Below are 13,939 nucleotides of genomic sequence, written 5' to 3'. Positions count from 1 at the left end.
AATTAAAATAATTCTTAATTTTGTGTTTCTGTTGCTTCCTAATTCAGGAGAAATAATAACAAAAGATGAAGAGCAGCCCTTATGGTCCCTGTTTACTTCAATTGCTAACATAAGACCTGTAACGTAAATTGTCAACATCCCAGAGAACATTAAACCTTGGATCTTTTACTTCTAAAAAAATGGAAAACACTAGTAGAATTCTGAAGATAATAAAATGCAGGAAATTCTTATTCGTCCTTTGCAAAGGTTGTTCTCTAGACTGAGAATTTATGAGTAGCAAAATAACAGATCACATGCAAATAGAAAAATGCACTGTCTAGAATAAATTAGCTTACAAGGAATATAACTGATCTAGGGATACAGAGATACTAGAAAATAGACCCTTTATCTTGGGTGGCAAAGGAAGAACGGCATCCTAAAGCTCACCAAGTGATGCTTTAACTTCCACCTGAAAGCTTCCAAAAAATTCAGATCTCTTATGCATTCTCACCACATCACCTCTTTGACAGGAAATTCTAGTATTAATTTTCATCATTTTAATCCCTCATTATTGGCCTTAAAAAAAGAAAAAAACCCGATGCTTTCTTTACTCTGCCATGCTAATCATAACATAGTTCCTACTTTCATTTCTTGCTTTCACAAACCGGCACATAGAGTTGCAGCACTGAAAACAAGAAACTAGATGGAATCTAGCCAATGTCACAGCAATTTGCTTGGTAGCCGAGAAGGAACTTCTGAAAGAATCATAAAGGGATGTACTGATAATACAGAAAAAAAAAAAATTAGATCCACAGATTTTTCAAATATGGCTTGACTCATTTGGGAATCTGGCAGCACTTTTTCAAGGAGTTATCATGATTTTGTGAAGCTGATTCTTCCAGATTCCAAATGTCTCTATCATTTCCAGCAACAGCTGACACGAGTGGAAGATCAGTTCTAAAACCTAAATAGCACAAATCCTCATCAAGATAAAAGTTAACTTTAAAAGCAAGTAAATTAATCTGACACATAAAGACCAAATGCATTACCGAATCTCACATTAGAGAGGGCATGATAACTACTAGAAGAAATGATGAACCCACAATAATATCCCTCATACTGACATTTTAGCTAGTTCTTCTCTATAGAACACTTCCAAGAAGTTTGGCAGATGTTTCAAGCAGCAATCCACTTCATCATTAATAAACATTCACTTTTGTTAGCAAATATAATCTTACTACTAAAGAAGGACCTCAACAAAATTCCCTGACTTCATCCTCCAAGCTGAAAACTCTGAATTTTAAATCTTTGGTTATTTCTCCAGAAGTTCTTTATACAATTCTAAGAATAAATTTCAAATGGGCTGCAAATTGCTGAAAATGAATTACGAGCATACATTCATTCTCTGATTTTTGGCACTTACAAAATGGGAAACTTTCAATTCCTAACTTCAACAGTAGAATACAAAATGGGAAGTTTAAAATAAAGATAACTTGATTCAACAGTCAAAGTATACTGCACACTTGAAAGCTTCAGCCTGTCTCACAACTGCAGCTATGACGTGAGCTTTCCAGTCTTTCGAAATTGTAACACTTTATACCTATGGTGCTTATTCACCTTACTATTTTGTTGGGCCAGAAATTTAATGACAGTTAACTGGACACTGTTCAAAGCTTAGGTCTCAAGTTTCATTCTGATCATGCTGCAAATCCACAAAAGAGACATACAAAGCAAGCAGATAGGTAAGACTCGCCCCCAAACCCTCAGAGGGCTTTGACATCTGTACTGAGAGAAGGTGACGATGGCACCTTTTCCTAATTGGGAATATTTGTGCAGTTTACTGATCTTCTAATAGCGACTTGGTGTAAATCAGTTTATAACAGTTAAACTGATTACAATGGGTATCAGAATAATGTTTAGAATGCTAAAAATAGTAAATAGTGAATGAGTGATGACTGAGTGGGAATGAGTCCTGAAGTACTTTGAAAGGGGAGAGAAGTAGCTTCTGTGTGATATAATAAATGCGGAAAACAACTGAAAAATAAAGCAAGTGTGATACTACAGTTACCTAAGGATGGGCTAGAAATATCATTCCTTTACAGCAGAATCTGATGGATGTGAGAAGGACAAGACTGTGTTTGACGGCCAGAGAAAAGGATCTCACTAGCTGAATGGTGGGATGAGACCACCTCCGTCATGCTTCAGATTTGTAAGTGGATGGAAATGCAACCAAGTGGCTGTACCTTAGAACTGTTGCACAGAAAGAACTGGTAGATGTAGCCTTGATGAAAATCTGGACAGAGGGTCTAATTTAAATGTTTTGTTACAATATTTTTCTAAGACAAATTATTTTGCCTTTTGTTTTGGGACAGGTGGTAGGTTTGAAATAAACAAAAGGATGTTGTTTAATAATTAGTGTATAACCACCTTATGAATCTCCTTCCTACAAAACGCTCTGGTGATAGAAGTTTAAAGACATCAAATACAGCAACCAAATTCACTGAATAAACAATCTAAACAATATTTTGTTTTCCATTTCATATAAAAAAAAGACTCCAACACATTTTGTTTCATGCTGACCCAAACATATTTTTAAAAATGCTTTTCAGTTATGAACTGGAAAATTCTAATATAAAATGAAGTGAGACACTAAGAAGAAAAACGAAACAGTGAGATGTGAGGCAGATTAGAAAACAGACTGATGTTACTGGGTAAAAACAATGTTGAACTACATAAACCAAAGTATAATTTCTGTGTCTATGATAAGGGAGAATACAAGAGAATTTGGTAAGTAGGTAAAAGACATAAGAAAAAGGGGAAGGTGAGGTTGCATTTTGACAGTTTTCTTTTGAGAGAAAACAGATCCTATGAGGAAGAGAAGAAGAAACAGGAATCAGGGAAGGTAACGAGAGAGCTGAAATCAGCAGGGATCAGATCAACAACGGTAGAAAGACTTAATTGCAGGACAAAGTTAAAATCGGGGATATTGAGTACAATTAGATGGTTCCTCAAAAGTATTTTCTCCAGCAAAGAGTTTACTGTTCACACTGTGGAAATACATTCATTGTTTTAAAGGTGTTCTGTGATAATGATATCTGTTGATAAGCAACCTGATTACGTGTTAAATCTGTAAACTGCACTAGAATTGGAAATAACAGTTTTTCAAGTCTCTGTTTAGAGGGATTTTGTTTACATAATCAAGATTCAAGAAGAGTGCTAACAAACTCATCAAGAAAAAAGCAAGATAAGAAATTACATTTTTACCTGCTCAAAACACAAGCTTCATGATCACGTGCCAAATTTAAAATATTAACACTGAAATTGCTAATTGGTACAACGTGAATATAAACTTAGCTACAATGAAGCTTTCATCTCATGACATCACAGTGCTACCAGATGCTTTTCATCTCCACACAGATCTGCATTGAATCTATCTGTAGGTCACTTTGATTCTGCAGCTTCACTGTGGGGAATGTAATATTTAGACCAAAAGTTACTATTTGTTTGAAATAATATGTCTACCTAAGTTTATTTTTATAACTCTTCCCATTCTGTCCATAAACACTGTGCGGATTTTAATAAGCACGGAAAAAAAGAACTAAGGTTCTATAATAGGAAAAGCCTTTCAAGGTCAGTGATGCACCAGAATAGCCTAATAAGAACTGTTGTAGAATCTTAAATTATTTTTAAGAGCTTAGATGAACTGTTAAGGTATTGATGATCTAGCCACAGTGTGAGGAGCTGTCTCTTGAGGTTGTCTCAAGGATATTAATGCTAAATCTCTAAACTATTATTGTTAATTTATCCATAACAAAAATAGATTATTAACAGTAAACAAAAAAAAAAAAAAAAAAAAAAAAGGTAAAGTTTATTCCAAATACTTGGTTCAAAGGCTTGTCTTACTACAGTATATCACTAATTTTCACCTTTTTGATTTTATAACAGTGAGCTCTGTGCAAAGGACCTAAGCCTTTCTTATATATACCACAGCATAGTACTTTATTGCAAAGTTAGGTGGATTTTTGATCAGCACTTAAAGAGAATCACTGCTTTTCACTGGATAATGTAAGTAGTATGTGCTACATTCTACAAAAACTTAATTACTAATTCTCCAAACTATTGTCCTTGATGCGTTCTTTGAATATTTTATCTAGGGAAGAAACAACACTTTTTTAATAAAAACATTCCCATTAAGCAGTATTTATGTTTCACATGTTGCTATTGTACAAAAGTCGGCAAACAAAAAAAGAACACTCTTTTTTCCCTAGTACCAATGGAAGTGAACATAAACAATGCAAATCAGTCGTGAAGCCCTAAGAAATATTTTCAATAATCTTTTTCTCTGCTCTCTTATAACATAGAGAGTTCTCTAGTCGCAACAACGATGATACATGTAAAATGTATTTAATTGTCTTCCTTCAACAGAATTCCATGGAAACAAGATATTTATTACTTACATATTCATCTCCTACTGTTATTTTTCTATACCCTGAAGTACTGCTTATAGATTCTGCTCTTAAGCCAACCGGACTGAGAGGGAATAATGTGGCCATGCTCTGAGGGCAGTATAAAAGTTCATTTTCCTCAATCCACAGGTTAAAATCATGTGTCTGTAGGCTTACGAAACAAGAACATCTGATTCTCTTGGCTTTTCAAAATATACACAAGAAAGATGAAGCCTTGCTGACAATCCTTCAGCAACAAAAATCTGATTCACAGCATGTTACTTGTCAAAATGTCTCTCTCAAATTTTAAATGTTAATGTTATACCACTAATCTCTTAAAGAACTTTTTTGCACGTTATTTTCTTTTACTTCTATCTCAGTACAACTGAGAGGTTAGGGAAGGAAATTTGAATCCTAGTAGGCAAAAGAGGGAACTGAATCGAGGTCTCCAACATTTAGATAAAAGTATTCATCTCTCTTAATCACCAGCCCAGTGCTGAACCCTGAAGCTATTGTTTCACTTTGAGACAAAAGCTCACTGAAGTGATAAGAGCACACAGGCACCAAACAGGCTCCAGACCTGCTCTTTGCCTGGAGCCCATCCTCTACTTCCCTGAGAGCCAGAGAGGGGGAGAAAATTGAACCTATAGGCTCCACACTCCTCATTAATGGCTTAAGCTCCTTATTAAGGGTTTAAGCACTAGATACTTCATAAAAACATGTTTCAAATCTAAAATATTTTTTATTTAAAAAATCAAGATCATTCCTGGGAAGAGAACTTAAACCACCTGATGAACTCAGCCCTGAAAATAGAGGGACGTAAAATAATCAGGAATGTCAAGAACAGAGGTTTATAATTTTGAATTCTGGCATCTAAATCCCACTTATGTACTATACTGGATGCTTTGATGCTATTGTGGAGATGTTTGACTCAGTTCCTCATCACTTTCTCTTCTGTTTCTCTTAATTCATTGGAGAACTCTGAGGATCTATATACTTGAAAAAAAATTAAGTCCTTAAAAGTATAATACTGATAACAAAACAGTTCCTTAAACTAAACAACTGATACTGTTTCTGTATGCTAATACCTGCAGGAAGTATCATTTTTTTGTTTCTAAATGCAGAACTCAAGTGTTACATAATGCTCAAAACAATACTAAATGTTTGAAATAATAAGATTATTATTAATAAAATTTAGCAAAGATGTTGCAAAATAAGAATGAAGAAGCAAGTGCCAAAGAAGGTAATCTTTGTTGTTGAAAGATTTCTTTCCGAACTGTATGCCATTCTCATTTAGAGGCTTGGGCAATTTAAAAAAAATACCTGATTTTAAATGGTGTCAATCTGGATGTTCATGGGGGATTTTTGTTTGGTTGCTTTTTGGGGTTTTGTTTGTTTGTTTTTAAAGAAAACCAATACTTTTGAAATCATACAAAGCTATTTTGACAACAGGTTAGGGAAGAAATTCCAATTCTTATTGTAACTATCTGTCCTGTATAGTAAAATTAACAGAACATACAGTTATCAGTATTTTGCTTTAAATGAATATCCTGAACCTGCAAACACAAACATATACTTTTACACATCTTACAAAGATTCAAGTTTAGGAAAACATCATTACTTATGACAGGTAATAATTTGGGCTTTTTTGCTTAATATCTTCCTTGAAGCATGTTCCAATTAAGTATAATGTGCATTTTTATTCAGGTACTTCACATTTATTAATTTATTATTAATGTATTAATTATACATTATTAATGTATTAATATCTAAATCAACTTAAATCACAAGCATGAAAGTAAATATTCTAATATTATTTCCATTATGCAACTTGATTTTAGGAAAAAACCACCATATTTATTTTGTGTAGAATGTCATGCTTTAAAAGTTATCAGGATTTCCTATTCACAAATTCCAATTTAAAAATCTTTAGCAAATAATACATTCAACATTGATGGTATTCACATAAAATATGGAATTGTTCTGATTATTAAACTGTTATTAATGTAGTTGAAAATGAGATTATCTGAAGTAATAAAATTCACATTTCTTATCAGAAGCTTCTACTCTACTTTGTTTTTTGTTTTTAAGAGAAAAAAACTTCTGGATGTAGAATTTTACAAAGCACATTGTTTTCTCACAGATGAAACACTGGAAAATGAAGATCACATGAAAAATAATTCTTTCATTCACTACAATCAAGGGACTAAAACCTTAAAAATTCTATATGCAGTTTTAACTTATAGCTACTATAACATACAGAGCTATAAAACCTCCTTAAATACATGATTATACTACAGAAATCTCAATTCTGAAGTCATTTAAAATTAATTAATTTTAATAAAAATTAAAACCTTTGTGGATTTTCTAATAAGAATACAGTATTATTAAAATAATGTTTGTTTTCAAACTTCAGGATAACATAATTTAGTCATAAAATTAAAATGGCAAAAATAAAATGTATACATTCTTAACAATGGCAAAACAACTTCCCACTTTTCTGAAATATTTTGAACAAGTTCACAGCGAGACTTCTGTTTTTCATATTTCAAAAATATTTGCTGTTAGTACTTTCTGTCTAAAAGTTTTTGAAATTATCAGCTCTGCAGAGCAAAACATTAATTCTCTATAGAAAGGGAAATATAAGTTTTCTCTAACTTCTGTCTGCATTTAAATTACAGCTTTGGCTTTCTTGCCAGATTATGAAAGGTCACCCTGTTGTTACATAGATTTAATGGCCTTGAAATTTGCACAGCAAACCTGACCAGCAATGGAGGCAATTGGAAATGAATGGACAATGGAATTTACAGCATTTACAAAAGTGCTGTTTTTACATTGCAAAAGTCTGCCAGCTTTTTATACTGCCATGGGCAAAAGGAGAAAAAGAGGCAAGATGCCTTTTATTATTGAATTCTGTTTTCTGAAATAAGACATATAGCATCAAGAAATACTCAAGCACTAAAAGCTGTCAGATGTTTGCGCTAGCAATTTAGCTAAGAACATCCATCATAAAATACAGACATTTTACCTGAACTCCTGATGAAGCTATGCTAACAGCTCCTACCCAGACTCACTCATACCTCCCCCTCTTTTTACACCTTGTCAGACTTGTAAGACCATGGAGATGTTACTGTGGGACAGCTTCCAAGACCACAGACTTTAAATTACAATGCTCTGTCCAGATGGAGTTACTCTCTATGCTCATTGGGGAGATCAATGGCAAATAATTTAATTTTTCTCTTTTCTCTCGATTACACTTTTTCAAACTGGGAAAAAAGATTTGGTGACCAAACAGTAAATATAATTTATGAGTAGTCAATCTATGGACTAGAATTGGACTGCATAGACACTCATGCAATTACTTTTTCACAATGAACAAATCCATTAGCATTAAAGGTATGTTTCTATAGAGTTTGTCAGTTAAACTATTTGCAATTAACAGTTCACTCAGTTCTAATTTAATCTGTCAGTGATTAGTTCACCCTTCTGATTTGTTCAGGTTATGTTTAATCTCATGATCAAAGGATTACCAGGTGTTTGCAGCTGGAAGGGATCTCTTTCAGTTCTCAGAGCTACCATACACACCACGAAGAAGGGCAAGAGGTAGAAATAAATAGGATTCTCCTGGGCCCAGAGGACAGCTGATTAAGCCCAACAGAAAGACAGGAGCTGTGAAAGATTCAGCTCAAGGTCAGACAATGTGAAGGCCACACCTGACAAGAGGCTAACACCCTGAGGCTAAAAGAATCCCTTGCTAAAGGCACCCTATGAACAGAAATGCTCATCTGATACCAAATACAGGCTGCTTGAATATACAAAGAAGTGATTACCTGGAGATCCTCAAGTCTAAAATGAAGAATGCTAATGAAGAACACTTACATTATAGTGTAAAGCCCAGGAGAAGAAAAATCATCCCATAAGTAAACCAAAAACTAAAATTTAAAATTGCCACAAACATGTAAGTTGTAAATTTGCAGACTAGGTAACTTCATCTGCTTGAGCAACATCTCTGACCAGGATTTCCCCCAGTGGAAATAAATAGGAGGAAAACAGTGCAAATACTTTTGCTGAAGGGTGCTCAAACCTGCAAACTGAAACTGTTTCTGTGTTTTTACTTTTTCCTGTTTCCTTGAAAGACAGTAACAAAAGTGAGATGATCAAACCAAGTTTGCTGTCTCTCTATCTTAACATCTGAGCACTGAGTAAAATAACAATTAAAAACTGGTATCTTGGCTTTAATCAATGAGTTGCTTGAAAAAAAGTTATTTACTTGCTTTGATCCCTACAATATTTGAGATTTGGGTTATCAAATAATGGAAACTATGTTTCAGACATGGTATTACTATTTTGAGTGTATGATGATGCTTTTCAGTCTCTAAAATGATAGTCTGTGAATGACTATTAGCTGTTGGATGGGCTGACCAGAAGTCCCCATCCCTGGAAGTGTTTAAGTGTAGAGTTGACATAGCGCTTAGGGATATAGTGTAGTTGAGAACTGTCAGTTAGGTTAACAGTTGGACTAAATGATCTTCAAGGTCCTTTCCAACCTAGATGATTCTGTGAACTGGCCAACCATTTTGCTCCCAAGATGACAGAATGGCTGCAGTCACCTGAGATAAATTGTGATTTTAAAACAAACAAACAAACAAACAAACAAAAAACACACCACACAACAAAAAACCTATCTAAAAGTATTCTACAAAGTATCAAGGTTATTCTATATGGGACTGAAAGTCTCTCAGTCTCAATGCCTAGTCCAGTGCTTCTTGGATGAACAGACTAATTGTATGACAAAATTTGCCATGAATGATTAGACGTATGTACATAAGAAAAAAAAATCAGGAGTAAATAGCACTGATTTGGAAAGCCAATTAATTCTTAACTTATCATCTGGTCAGATTCTATCTGAGTTCTTGAAACTTGCATCTGTCAGAACAGTGCAGACACATCACTGGCTTTAGAGCACAGTAGCCACAGCTGTCTTTGGGTTCTTTCCCCTTCATATCCTGATTAAGACCTGAGCAGAGCAAGCCACAGTTTGGCACCTATCTTCTCAGCTGCCAGGAGAAGTGCTTGGTGAACACCACACAAAGAGGCATACAACCTGAGGCAGTCATGACACAGAGAAGACAACAGCTGATTCTTGCCAATACTGCCATGAAATGCTGCACAACCAGCGAAACACAGGGTGACTGCTTCATTTGCCAAGCACTGTCAAGTTCTCCTGCAGCCTCAGTAACATGATCACCATTTTCCAATCACGTAATAATTTTCTTTCTTGTGTCAAAGGATTAATTCTGATCTTCCATGTTTTACACCACTAACTGAAATGCAGCAAACTATTCCCAAGAAAAGAATGTGCTCAATGTTTAAAGATAATTGCCCCTTACTTTGATGAACATAATTTTTACAAGCTAACCGGTAAGTAGAATTCTAGTTAATTAATAAAATACGATGAACAAAATCTTTTGAGTCTTTTTTTTTTTTTCCTAGACAAGTCTTAGTCATTTTTATTAGCCATTTTAAAGTATCATACCAGTACTCAGTAAAGATCTGTTCATACATATGAATCTTAGTATCCAGCTTTCCAAATGCAATCCTGAATAGACCATGCCACAAGAATACAGTTGTAAAGTCACCAATGCACCTAAAAGTATAAGAATTTGCACAAAACCTAACAGCTAGACTCTACAATGGACAAGAATTCCCAAGAAATGAAACCTCTTTTTCTGAAAAGTTTATAAACTGATAAACATCCATTACAAAGAATACTGGACATAGGCCACACATGAAGGGCAACATGGAACAAATGCCTTAAGCACAATGCATAAAACAATGTATACTAGACGGTTAACCATTGTCCTCAAAGTAGGAGCGCACCCATGTGTGTGCAAGAGTGAGCATTTTCATACACTGAACCCATAAATGCCTTCAATCAAAAAATTGTAATTGAAACAATTCTGTTATTCTAGATATTTATAGTAAAGATATAAAAAATAATCTTTTAAGCACATATGACTGCCTACACCATCCATTCTTTGTTATAGGGATCGCATCTGAGAGTTCAATATGTTCGAAATGGAGAATGTTAGAGAAAGAAAGAAAAATAGATTTAATTCTCCACAGTAAACATCTTGTTATTGAAAATACATAATGAGCAATTACTAGATTTGCTTGGCAGGAAGAGGTATGCTTTGGTTGTACAAACCGTACTTCCAAAATCAATCAAAAAATAAAAAACATTATTGTTTGTTGTTATTCTACATCAAAAAGCAACCTATGGGATGGTGGAAAGATTACACTTGGTTTTTTTATCTTTTTCAAACAGATTTTACTCAATAAACTGCTTATATGTTTTTATAATCACATATTACTGGAGGCTATTGTTCACTGTCAGGAAAATTTTTGGGGGTGAGAAGAACAAAGAGCAACTAAAAACAAGTCCACAGGGATCTCCTGAAGAAAAATAAACAACATTGCAATAGATTCTAAACTCTAAGACGTGTGAACAAAAATTTGTCTACTATTGTATGAAGATTTCCCTAAAAGCATCAACAAAGGTCTTCCTGAGCAAACTACACTCAGACAAAACCACAATGTACACCCTGCTATTAACTTCTGATGCCATGAACAGTTTCTATCAAATTTGAAAGGTACAGTCTCAGAAAACACTGACAACTGCGCTGTGGCTAGCCCATATTGGTTCTGCTGCTTCCTTCTCACTCAAACTTATACTGAACTTGGAAGAAAGTGTGTGATAAATAAGGGGGCTGAGGAGGAATTCCCTGTTACGTGGGAGAATGTAACAACACAGGACTGTTAAAGACAAATTGCAATAGGACTGGGGATAATAGCTGCCAACTGCACGCAATGTAGGAAGGTGAGGAACAGGGTGAAATCTTGGGTGAGAAAGATAGCTTGTGAATATATTTGTAAATTTGAAGCCATGTGTAGCTTTGAAACCTATTTAAGGAACATACTAGTATGTACTCACCATGAGGGGCACTTGTCCACATTTTCACAATAACCAGAGAGCTGCAGGCCCCACTCGTGAGCGTGCACTGTGTCTGAAAGGACTGAACTTGCAGGTCTACCTTTAACCAGATTCCCTTCTGAACAGCTTTAAGGTATAACTGAAAAAAACCTAAGCTTCACAGGATATAAACTGTTCTTATGTAATCAGAAGGCAGATGATTAGCTAATAAATACATTAATATAATATCAGGCACATACAGAAACAAATAAAATGTTTCTGCAGAAGAGATTAGCATAGATGTTTCAATGGATTAGGAAGACAGAAAGTATATTTAATATATAAAATCCATATAATGAGAAGCAGTGGAAAAAATAGGACAACTGTCATGTGTCCAAGAAATATCTTCATAAAAAAGCTGTCAAATATAAATAGTTCTCAGCAACAAAACACTCTGGTAACTGAGTAAGACAAATTTAATTCAGAATTTACAATGTACCTCATAGTGGATTTTATCATTACAAATATCCCTGAACAACTGGATGTCTCCAAATTAAAACATCACTTACATTCTCCTGTTAAATAACTCCTGCCTGGCACTTATGATTAGTTGGACATAAAGATTGTTGTTGGTTTATTCAAGCAAAAGGACAGTTGAAAAGTACAACCAATGTGTATACATAGACCCAGAGGCAAACGCTGAGAATGGTAAGAACTAATTAAGCTCAAGGATCATGCTGGCATTAAGAACAACCAGTAATAAATTTGCCATGAAGAAATTCAGGTTGGAAATGAAACAACCTGATGTTTTCAGATGAAAATTCACAAATTTGTGATCAGGATGACACGGCTGTTTGCAATAACAAGGGCTTGAACTCAGGCAAGCCAGGATGCCCCCCTCCTTCTAGTCATATACCCTAAAACCACAATAAATTAACTATATGTAAAAATAACTATATGCAAAATAACTATATGTTTAAGCCTTTAATAAATCTGCTCACTGAAAAAGTATCATAATAATAGAAAAATACCTATAAACTCATATGTGAATGAATTTCCAAAGTTTTAAAAACTGATTTGCATAGTTCCAAAAAAACACCGATCCTCATTCAAGCTACTGAGACTATGAAGGTTCCTTTGCAGCAACAGGCAGGGCTAAGATAAATTTGCCTAAACCCCATGACAGCAACAAAGTCTGGAAGATCCTTTCTCTTCCCATCTTGTTCCTTCCCCCAAAAAATAATGAGAGAAAATGCAGACGTGACACCCTTACCATCTCAGAAAATAAAGAGCAATCTTCTGATCTTCGATACCTTCAGGAATTTTTTTACTCTCCCTGCCATAAGTGCTCAAGAAAATAGTACAGAACAATAACCAACGCACATATGAGATACAGCAATCGTCAAAAGCCTGGCCCATCCATTGGCCTCCTCCACTACTTCAGTAAATTTTGTACAAGAACCTACCGAAAACACACACAAATTTAACAAGTACATTTAGAATACTCAATGTTTTGTTTCATGGGGTGCTTTTTTCCCAGCTGTGAAACTGGCAAACTCTGCATTAGGAAAGTTCATACTTTATCCTTGGAATAGACTGATTTGTACGTCTTAAGGAATCATTAAAAAGCTGTTCTATTTCAGCTGATACTCTATCGGAGTCAAGCTTTAGTCTCAGCTTTTACTGATTTTTATTAATATATTTTTAGTCATCAAATATGATGGCATTTTGAGTGTCTTTTGTAGTACTCATGTTCAACAGAAATGCCATTTCAATCAATCCAAACTTTTTTTGAAAATGCAGAACAAATTAACTGCATTGTTTCACCTGAAAAAGTATTTTCATTTTGGTTCCTCTCCTCCTCTTTTTTTTATTGTTTAAAAAAAACCACAACATACACACAACGTCCAAATAAGGATGTTCTTGCTAACTCACCTTCTCTCTCCCCCAGAAGTCCATTATTTAGCATACATGCAGCTCTTAACCAATGAACATTCAAGCACTCCTAGTCTAGAAAGCCCTCACCACAGCATCACAAACATTCTCTTTCTGGACAAAAGTATACTTAAATACAAAACAGAAAAAGGAGATGCTGATGACTACCCATATAGTGATCTGTGGTTTTTGACAGTGATACTGAAGTTTACCCTTAGTTACTGTTGCTTTATTAAAAATATTGAAATTAAATTATTTTGGATGACAAAAACTTTTGTTCATCAGGTAGGTTTTTTCAGCAAAGAGAAATCCTTTTCAGTTTGAACTACTTTTCACATTATTTTTCACCAGAAATCAGTTATTTACTAGGTTCTAATCTGAAGTTATTAAAAACAGCTTTGTGCTCTCAGAATTCCTCCTTCCTATCTCTATTTCTTGAAAGGGAAATACCTTTTGCAACCCAGATAATTGCAACAAAGGGAGAGCACTTACTAGTAAATCTTTTTTCCTTTTTTTTTGGTAGTGAAATGCTGTGGCTAGCAGTGTAAAGATTTTTTTTTAAATATATATACAGATATGTATTTGCATGTGTACATATATGCATACA

General features: G+C 34.5%; 1 protein-coding gene across 9 annotated transcripts in view; it reads right to left on the bottom strand.

Moving 5' to 3' along the window:
• The window catches only part of SYT14 (synaptotagmin 14), an 89,900-nt gene that overhangs the window by 23,681 nt on the left and 52,280 nt on the right, over positions 1–13,939 (bottom strand). The window lies entirely within an intron of this gene.

Source organism: Athene cunicularia, assembly GCF_003259725.1.
Source record: "Athene cunicularia isolate RWA chromosome 3 unlocalized genomic scaffold, athCun1 chr3_part1, whole genome shotgun sequence".
Lineage (NCBI taxonomy): Eukaryota > Metazoa > Chordata > Aves > Strigiformes > Strigidae > Athene > Athene cunicularia.
Note: the sequence above shows the minus strand (reverse complement) of the source record. Positions and strands in the feature narration are given on the sequence as shown.